We start from the raw sequence: 11562 nt of genomic DNA, 5'->3' as shown, positions 1-11562 counted from the left end.
ACAGCTATATCTTCCAACAAAGTGTAGTGAGGCCTTCGATGAGAGACATGAATCCAAATGAGATGGTGCAGATTTGAATAACCTAAATCCTGCCTCTTCGACCCAACTAGATGCAGATTTATCCTTGACCCACTCAATTCAATCTTAAACCCTAAATCACTTAAACCTTAAGATTGCATCTTCACCTGTTAATTTCGGCTTCTTCTCCATTGGAATCAACACTCGCTTGCTTTGGTTCCTCCCCTCCTACTTTCCTAAAGAATCGACACTTTCTAACATTGATTCCTACCCTACTACTCCTCCCACATAGAATCAACACTCTCCTATGATGGATTCAAATCCCCAACGATAAGGTAATCCACCCTCTCTTGCTACTAGCATATCGGATCCATTTCGAGATAATTTTGGGTTGCTCTCAAAAACCCTAAGTCTTGTTTTATTACGATTTTTTGTTTTCTCATAATTGGAATTAGGTTCTCTCTGCCAGCCCTAATCTAACACGATTTTAGCTCTATTTGTTACTAATTTGGAGAACATTTGCGGGTTCTATTGAGAATTTTAGGAATTATTCACTATATTACATCAGCACGTTTTCAATGTATGTTTGGAACTAATAATTTTAGGAGTTATTCATTGATTTGTAACCAAAACTTTATGGGAATGTAAAGCCCATCCTACTTGTGTAACCTGTTAATTTTAATTTGAATTATTCAATATTTTATTGTGATATTTTGTTTATTTCCTATGTGTTTATATGATTATGATTATAATCACTGTTTTCTTAGATGTTCAACTTATATATGGTTAGATTATTTGCATTGTGAACACTAACATCAAAACTCATACTTGTCAAATTGGCTCATACTTCTTAGGTGTTTATCTGTAATTGATTTTTAGAGGAATGCACTCAATTTTCAAAATTGGTATACATGTTAAGTGTTTTCATGACTTCCTAACTTCTAATTTATGTTTAAAAAATAAAAAATAAAAAATAAAAATCAGCTTAACACTACATTTATATGTTATTTTATATTTCTAAATTGCCTCATCATAGCTATGGGAAAACCTCCAGTGGATGCCCCCATCTATCGTAGTACTATTGGTGCATTACAGTATGCCACCCCCACTAGACCTGATATATCATTCTCTATTAATAAGGTCTGCTAGTTCTTGAAGGCACCAACTGATGAACATTGGCAAGCAGTCAATTGAATCCTTCGTTATCTTAAAGAGACCATATCACATGGCTTATTGCTCAACAAAAATCCTACATAGTGCTTAGTCACCTATAGTGATGCTGACTGGGTAGGCTGCCCCTGTCACGCCGCGTTCACATAGAACCGGATAGGTGACCAGGTTCTCTCCGGGTAATCCAAAACCACCAGGATCATTTGATACAGTAACCACAACACAGCAAGCACAAGTAATCAATGGAATATAATAATATAATTCAGCGGAAGTCTTGTCATGAATAATACTTGTAAATCCCCATATACTCTTGATACTCAAATTGTCATACATAGTATAATTACATGTGGGCCCGTAGGCATGATATTTACACAATAAATAGCAATCTAACTATCGAGATCACAAAAAGGGAAATATACTAAAAAAATCAAAAAGAGTACAGCAAGTAGAATTAGCTATTGTTGCCCTTGCAACACAACCCCCACACGGGCAACTGTCACCGTGAACGAATCCTTCGGGGACCCACCAATCCCCCACTGGGGGTTTGTCGGTGGGACCCGACATGGGTTCCTCTACTGAATAGCCTACACAATCATCTAAAAAGATGTGTATATGAGGGGTGAGCTCACTAGCTCAGTAAATGGAAAGAAAGACGCACACAAGCAATTACAAATCAAATGATACTATATGCATGAGATTCATTTTAAACATATTTAACCTAAGCAATCATTACTAGGTCATAGATTACGTGCTACTCACAATCACAGTGTGCGTATGCCCCAGGTACGAGATGTGTTCCCTATCCCACGATATGCCTATAGGGTTGTCAGAGAAGGCCAACCGTAAGTACTCAAAAAAGTAAATCATGGCCGAACCACAATAGAAAATAAAAGCAGTATGATTGTCCTTCTGAATATATTACCAAGGTTTTCAACTGTCTTAATGATCATCCAAGCGTACTTCTAACCACCATGGCAGTCCGCAATCGACGCTTCCCTCCAGTGATAACCCAACACGTAAACCCCTGTTGGCAAGAGTCGTAGCACGAGGAAATATGATATTCTAACCACATGCTTCTATATGAGATAGTATGACTGCATAGTACTTTCATGTCCCATTCCACAGTGTATCAATGCATTCATTTTCAAACCGACTATGGCGTCTATTATAAAAATCCCACACATGTTCGAAAAATCATCACTATATTCCATCATATGATAAACTCATTCTTAAGATTCCAAGCAAGTAACAAGCATATAGAATTTAAGATACAACATGTTCAGTTCTAAATGCATCATTCATACATCAAGCATATGCATGGAAATGGCAATCGGAATGTCAATATAGTCTATGAATGCATAGGATGCCAAATACACTCTGAAAACAAAATCAAAGTCCTCTCCCCAATTACCTATTCTTGTAGAAGAATCTGCACTCGTTGTATGGGTAAGATCCAGAGTGAAGACAAGTATCTCAAAACCTAGCACAGATAAGGAGTTTAGAATACGTCCAATTCGGGACTATAAATGACGTAAGATATGGTCATGACGCGTATAATAGTATGTAAAAAGCTTCCATCAAGTTTGAGTTCTATTAGAGCTCAGTTGGACAACAGGTGGGTCATACAGGTGGGTAGGAGAACCCACCTGTGCAAACTGCCCAGATCGAAAGGTCATACTTGTGGGTCTGGCACTCGTTGGTCCTACCCGCTGGTAGGTCTAGAGGAGACCGGAGGGTCATACTGGTAGGTTTGGTACCTGTCGGTCCTACCCGTCAGTAGATCTAGAGGCACTAGCGAGACTGTGGATCACACCAACGGGTCAGGCACCTGCCCGTCTTACTCATCGGTTGACCCAGAGAAGACTGGTGGATCACACTAGTAGGTGTGGCACCCGCCGGTCCTACCCGTCGATTGGGCCAGAAGCCAAGGCAAGATTGGGGGGTCACACTGGTAGGTGTGACCACCCACTGGTGATACCCGTCGATATTCCATGGGTTTTGCTGTTTTCCTTCCTTTCTTCATTCCACCTCTTGGGATCTAAGGAGGGTTGTTGTCACCTCATTTCCCACACATTCTAAGCCTCATATACTTGATTATTCCATGGATCTAAGTCATCATCAAGATTTTGGGGATGAAATCATACCTTGGCTCAAGAAAACCCCAAACTTGAGATCCTTTTTCTAAAACTCAAAATGTCACTTCAATAACTCCTGAATCTTTGTTTCCCTTCCAAGATCCTTCAAGGAAATCATACAAGGGTTCCATTGTTACTTTGATTTGACCATACACATGAGGGTTTCATCACAATGCATTGGGTTAGGGCGTTACTTACCTCAAAACGTAGATCCCAAGACACCAAACACTATTTCGGCGACGAAAAGGTAGGTCGTAGCTTTGAAAATCAAGGGGATAGCCTTCTTCCTACTCTTCTTCTTCTTCTTCTTCTTCTTCTTCTGCTTCCCCTTTTCTCCCTCCTCTTTACTCCCCTCACCAACCTTTGCTGAAAATCATAAATGAGAAAGAGAGAAAGGTATAAGTGTTATTTATACCATGGCCAATAAATATCTTTTAAGGTCTGTTTGGTTTTGCCCATTTACGGACCAACACACATTAAATCGTGATACCGGCCAAAATACCCGAGATCATCGGACACACAAAAGTCATTTCGACGAGAAGTCCAAAATACACGTGCTCACCCAAGCTGAGCTTATTGGGGCCCAGATTACCCCAACAGGTGGGTCACACTGCTGGGTCTCGCACCTACCAATGACATCCACCAGTTAGCCAAAACAAAGCTAACCTTGTTGAATTCTTGGGGAAAGTGTAATCCTACGCGTACCTCACCCTCACCTCATGTTATGGACTAGGTTCTTATCATTCAAATATGATAATGTACCTTTTATATTCGTACATGGCCTTGTGATATGTGCAAGGGCACGGCTTAGGCGTGCAAATCACTTTGGGTACTAGCTCAATCTTATCTGGCCACTCTGCATTTAAAGTCACCCTTGCCATCATGTACCATAGGGCGCCAGCATCACCCCTTTCCATTTTGGACCCTGCGACCAAACCGAACCAATCGGTCAATAAATTAGGTTTAAAGAGAAGGGTTCTATAGCCCCAATAACAGAAAATCAACTGGGGGTTATGCCATCTTCTTAGGTGACAATTTGATTTCTTGGTCCGCTCGAAAGCAATCCACGGTAGCATGATCTTCAACAGAATCTGAATATTGCACAATTGCTAATGCAACCGTTGAGCTCATCTAGTTGTCCTCATTACTCCAAGAACTTGGCATGCCCATAAACCATTCTCCCATTTTATGGTGCGACAACCTTGGTGCAACATATCTCACTGTCAACCCTCTCTTTCATGCTCGTATGAGACACATCGAGATCGATTTCCACTTTGTTCCCCAACTTGTCTCATAGGGTCAACTGAAGGTGAAATTTATCTCCACTCGGGATCAAGTGGCAAATATCTTCACAAAACCGCTATCAACTAGCTGGTTCATCTTTCTTCGAGACAAGCTGAAGATTTGTCGAAGACCATCTTCAAGTTGAGGGTTTTGACACTGCATTTTATACAAACATAGAGTATAAGCCATTAGAGATATTTGTTGGGTTTAATAATCACATAGGAGCTACTATATTTAGAACTACACTTTTATATAATGCGACGGTTGAATCTTTCAAGTTGTTATTTGAGGCATTCATAGAAGCATATAGGGAAAAAAGCCTATAACCATCTTCACGGATCAAAATGTTGCAATGGTAAAAACATTATATGATGTTTGGCCTAAGACATAACATGGCATGTGTACTTGACATATAATGTAAAATGGCATTAAACATCTGGGTAATTTGATGAGGGATGGCTCGTGCTTTCTAAGAGATTTGAAAAAATATATATATTTTAATATAATGAAGAATTGCAACTTAAGGTATCACACCCCACTTCCAGTAGACTCAACTTACCATCAAGAATACCGATGGTGTGAGTAAGACACGTATGTACCTATCTTATAAACCTACCAGGATCTCTGATTGCAGTACCTTAACATTTCACAATCTCACATTACAAATCAACCAAAAGCAGCGGAATCAGAGTATAATAGCGAAATCATTAATAAAATAGGGAAAATGTCTAATGAAAAATAATATCTATAACCGAGTTATTCTGTTTACAATCATCCATGACTTATAGCTAATAAGTTCAAAATGTAATACACAAGCTCCTGGCCATGCTCCTTCGCTTTCGGCATCCACCAGTCGCTCACTCTGTACTTGGGTCTAGAAAAAAGAGAATCACTAGCCATAGGCACGACCATACCTGTATCATCATCTAAAAAGGTGTGTATACGTGGGGTGAGCTTTCCAACTTGCTCAATGAGGGGTGGGGTTTAAGCACATCTAAGCAAGACAATCACAGTAATAATTTATGATGCATGATAATAGAAATTAAATACATAGTCCATGATGCTCGTGATGTAATTCATTTATTTTATTATCCACCTAACAATACAAAGTAAGTCTGGTAAATACTACTACAACACATTAGGCTATATCCCTCATCTATGAACCGCCATTAACTACGCAGGTATATAAACCCTAGAAGTGAATAGAAGCCTGTCGGTCCCCTTATGCTTCTATAGGTCACCTAGCAAACACTTGATAACCCCCTCCTGGCTGTCATGGCATCGGTACCAATCATTGGCCACACCTGACAAGTTTTTGCCTCTGGCAATAATCACATCATACCGTGAGTGTGGCATTCCGGAAAGGCATATCGAACATACCACAAATGAGTTATCCAGCACCTTAACCCCTGTTAACAAGGTTCGTAGCATGGGGAGTGATACCTAACCACATATATACTACATGCCTTCATAATGATACAGTTAGTATGATTACATGATACCGGTAACACATCGGCCACAAAGTGTTATCCATCTCCAAATAGAGTCTCGGATACACAATATCGGTAACACATTAGCCACAAAGTGTACCCACGACCATTTTCCTAATCTAGCATACATATAACAGTTGAGTATGAACTATGCAACACCGGTACCAATCGTTGGCCACAAAGTATATCCATTTTCAAATGTAGTCCTAGAGCACATGATACCGGTAACACATCCACAAGGTGTAATCCATGACTACAACTAACTCTAATGCACATAATCAATGCATGAATGCAACAAGCATACGGTAATCACGGCACCGGTACCACCTTAGCCATGTCAGATTCTGTCTCATACATACAACAAACATAAGGCGATCACAATACCGATACCACCTCGGCCACACCGGATCCTGCTATACATATCCACAATATTTCATATTGATTAAATAAAAATATAACATGTGATAGCGTACCATCATCATCATGTGAACAATATAAATAAACATATAAAAATCTACGCATTTGAAAAATTCTAAATAAATAAACATTCTCAAAAATAAAAGCAACCATCCCTCACCTTATTTATGTTCATATATTTGTTTGGGTTCAAGTACGGCCATCAATCGATCAACTCAACTTTGACCTTAGGGCTCGTGCACATCACTGTCCTAGACACAGAGGTAACCATACATCAATATGTGTTGGAAACTCTAGGAGGGGCCCACATGAGCCTCCCCCAAAGGGTACAGACAAGATCCATCAGTGACAATAATGTCACCAGAAACACCCACCGGAAACAGACACTTCCCACCAGAAATATCAGTGTTGTTTCTGGTGGTGGTGGTGGTGGTAGTGGTGGCAGAGAGCTCCCAAGGCTCTATGGTTCACCGGAAACAGCCCACTGGAAGCAGGCCCAGTGTTTTCAGTGGCTTGTTTCCGGTGGCAATACAGAACTACCCATGTGATTTGGGGCTTTCTGGCTTGGGCCCGATCGCCGAGATTTGTTCTGTGGAGTTTATGGGGGATGTTCCTAGCATCATTCTAAGCTAATAAAATCCCGATTCCACCGTGCCTTTTGGGAGGTATATGGATTGAATGATCAAAATCCTAGTTGGTTATTTAGCCAATCTTGTTGTTAGAGCTCACCGAACTCAGTTTGAGCTCGGCAATGGCATCGGGGACGTGAAATACACATTCCCCCAGCTCAACATAGTCTGTACACTAAAGTTTTATCCAAACCTAGCTTAACCTAGGTCAAAATAAAGAGAGAGTGGTAGAAGAGATTGTACTTACCTTCGGCAGAGATTTTGGTAACTAGGTAGCAGTCGGCACCAAGGTAAGGCCTTCCCCTCTTCTTCCTCTTCTTCTTCCTTCCTCTCCTCTTTCTTTCCTCTCCTACGTTGAACACAAGAGAGAAATGAGAATCATTTCCTCTTTCTAACTTATGAGTTAAGTTGGGCCTTAAGGTCCGTTTGGTTGAACCCTAACTGGTCCGATTGGGTTAATCTAATTTTCGGAGCACGCGGACCCATTTACTTAGTTCCGTAAAACGCTCATATCATAAGGAAGACGTGGAGGCTGATTTGGGATCATTCGGGACTATCTACGATGCGAGTGACAGGGCCTGCGGTCATCGAAATCCTTATAGCAGCTTGTTTGGTCATCGAAAACAATCATCGGATTCAGACCCAGGTTGTTTTTGGTGGTCAAGATAACAGATTGTCTTGACTGCTTGTTGTCCTTCAATTAGTCTTGCATGGGTAGTTACCCTCAATCGTGCTCATAGTCTTTCGGCAATGTCGGTACGTGCCAAGATTCAAGTGTGTGGAGTCGGGTCACTTACCATCTGGGATCGGGAGGTATTAATCCCCTCCAATTGGACTGGCACGCAATGCATAAATAGGTGGGGTCATCTCTTCCCCTTCAGTAATAGGTTGTCGCGAGCCAAAACCCGACTGTACTTTCGATCTTTAATTCGAGACCTCTCACAACAGTTCAAATTAGACCGAGTCAGGGCACAGGTGTAACATTCCCCCCACCTTACAAGAATTTTGTCCTAAAAATTGAATATACCTGGTAAATCAAACAAATCAGGATACTGCTTCCACATCTCATCTTCCCACTCCCAGGATACTTCCTGTTCGGGGTGGTTCATCCATTTCACCTTGACGTAGGAAACAGTGCGGTTGCAGAGAACATGGTCTTTCAGGTTAACAATCTTCTTTGGATACTCCACGTAGGTAAAATCCTCATCCAACTTACGAGGTATGTAATTTAAGACGCGAGTGGGGTCGTGAATGTGCTTCTTCAACATGGATACATGAAAGACATCATGTGTACCCTCCAACTCTGGTTGTAAAGCTATCCGATAAGCTACCTCGATAAGGGAAATGTGCTTATCCCAACTGTAACTCATATCTAAGGCATATGCTCGAAGTAGGTCCTCCAATGTCTGGATAGTCCTCTCCAACTGACCATAACCTGATAATATTGTCAATATACAAACTGACCAACTTATCCATAGAAAATGTGACCTTGATTGGGATAAAGTGAGCTGTCTTGGTCAAGCGGTCCACAACCAAATCACTATCACTAGGCACACATAACCTCCCTTTGAACTTGAGAATCCCGCTTTCAATTACAGAGAAATCCGGGCCCTTCTGGGTTCCTTCCTTGCATTCTGTTATCAACTTCTGTAGCTCTGCATCATTACCCTGAGCTAATAGTGACAAGGTGACACCTTCCACTAGTAGCTCCAAATCCAGTTTCCTGGCCTTCTCTATGAGATTCTCATTAGTGGTCAGTGATGTAAGAGTTAGTTATTAAGATTTTCGACTAAGTGCATCAGCTACCACATTGGCCTTCCTGGTGATAGTGATGTACAATTATAGTCCTTCTTCAAAGCATCGACCACTCAAATTTCACACCCTTTTGTGTGAGTCAGGTCATTGGGGTAGCACCAGTGCTCCCCATAGAGACACGCTCGATCTAATGAATCCCTACTTTAAAAGATCCTAAAGTTTTGGCCATTTGGGCCACCTCGGCATACATCTGCAGTTTCAACCCAACTATAGTTGACCCAATACCTGGCCTCAACCCTCGAATTTCTTGGCCTTAGCCCTATCCCCTCGGAGATGCTTAGGAGCAAAATGGAATAGCTCCTCAAAGTGTTGCTGATACTCAAGCATAGACCAGGAAGGCACTCCACCAATCATCTGCCTCATTTTACAACTGATAGCCTGCACACAAAATCTTCTGTTCATCAGTGCAACCCATCAGTCTAAACACCTTCTCCATACCACCAATCCATCTTGATGGATACAACGGATCTTGGCCCACCTTGGAGAAACATGGGGGCCTAAGCCGCTAAAATTTCTCCATCATCTTTGTTAGGTCAGTCCAGCCCTCTACGTGTGCTTGGGCTTATCCTAGTGCCGAGTCTTGTACATGCCCATGCACCTGTGCCCCACCTGATGTTTGAAGGGTAGCTGATCTAGTGAGTACCGAAATGGGTTCCAGTGGAGTAGGAGGTGCAGGAGGTGCATTACGGGCATTCATTGCCACTTGGTTCCTATTATTGATCCCGACCATAAACTAATTCTATCTTTCCTTAATTCCCCGCATCATGTTATCCATGATGGATGCCACATCATGAGCGATAAGTACTGGCAGAGTCGGGGCTGCATTGCGGGGTCTACCCCGATTCCGTGTAGGGGAAGCAAGAGGTGACAGGCGTGACTAGGATCGGGACCGAGTGTTTCGACGTGACATGACTCCTGTGGAGGAATCCGATTAGTTCACATGCATAAACAAGGTTACATGTAGTTTGGAACACACACATACACAGTGGGTCCCACACGCATACAATGCAAAATTAGGGTTAGAGCATGCATAAGTGGGGTCCACAAGTATTGAGATCCAATCGCATGCATATCACGAAGGGGCACATAATTAAGGCAATAAAATAATATTAAAGATTTGGAAAAAAAAATTATCTCCAAAAATAATTCACCAGAAATATGAATTGGTTCACCAAAAATATTAGTCTTATTTTTGGTGACCAAAACAGAGAGCGGTTGGGGACTCTTTCTCTCACCGGAAGTAGGTCCAGTGTTTCCGGTGGGTTGTTTTCGATGGACCTAAAACCGTTATAAATAGACTCAGGTTTGGGGTTTAGTTCACAAAACCCTAATCTAACTCGTGGAGAAGGTGAGGAAACGGCCAAGGAGAGTTTTCCAACTCATTCCCCACTTCCCTCTTGCTATTTTGCAAACGATCGATGTCATCTACGCATCTAAGGTACGTTTTCTTCCTTCTTTGACCTAGTTTTGAGATTTTCTTCCCTGTGAGCTTTGTCTCAATCTCCTAAACTAGGCTTTGCTTTTTGAATCCTTAGGAATCATATTGCAAGCATGTATGGACATCGTGTACATACTCAACGTGTCGTTACACAAGAGGAACAAGCCATTCTCACTGAAGCACAATACTACCCACTCCTATGCTGCTCTGTGGCTAAGCAAGATCGTTGGGAAATCTTCGAGTACCACAATGTGGACCTAGGGAAATATGTGAGGATGAGGGATTTCTGACAGTTCTGCCTCCGTCAATGCTTTAAGGCGATTGGGTGATACCGCATCTTGAAACCCAACAAGAAGTACTACCCACAGTTGGTGAGGCTATTTTACTCCAACCTACAGTGCGCGAATAGAGGCACTGAAGAGATGAGGATCACCTCCTATGTGAAGGGGGTCGAGATTTCTTTTGACATTAGGCAACTGGCCAACCTCCTGTTGATTGACAACACAGAAGATTTGGTTTACTGTCCTCCTTGAACTCCAGCTTATGATTTATAAAGTCCAGATGTTCTTCAAGAGGTAAACAACATGTTGACCAAGAATGCTTGTGGTTAGGAGTGCACAACAAACTACCTTGCCACTCCAAAGATTGTCTGCTGAGCAGTCCAGCTGAACGTTCTCCCCATCTGTGGGCACTACGATGAGGTGTCCTATTGCATGCCTATGTGACTTACTACGTGTAAATGAGGGTGCAGATACATCTTCCCTACCTTCTGATGTGGACTATGGTAACTCGGTCCAAGGGAGGGGATCGCAAAGTTGGGAACTTATGCTATGGGAGGATATTGACAAACATCTTCCTTCGCTTTGTGGTGAATTTAGAGGGTGAGGGGTGTTTGGGTGATAAGGTCCTAGATTTCAATCAAGACTCCCTAAGGAAGATGACTTTGACATGGATGAGGTATCACCTGCTGAGGACGAGCAGCCTATGGAGATAGAGGATCAGCTGGGTGGTGTCCCACCACCTAACCCACAGGCTATGGGTTCCAAAGTAGCTTCCACTTCCCAGGGCACAAGGGTTGCGAGGCCTTACGGTCTCAACGACGTGATGGCTGCCTCCCTAGAGGCACAGATGCAGGGGATGGTCTTCCATCTCATCATACCGATGCC

The sequence above is a fragment of the Macadamia integrifolia genome, chromosome 12 (assembly GCF_013358625.1).
Source record: "Macadamia integrifolia cultivar HAES 741 chromosome 12, SCU_Mint_v3, whole genome shotgun sequence".
NCBI lineage: Eukaryota > Viridiplantae > Streptophyta > Magnoliopsida > Proteales > Proteaceae > Macadamia > Macadamia integrifolia.
Note: the sequence above shows the minus strand (reverse complement) of the source record.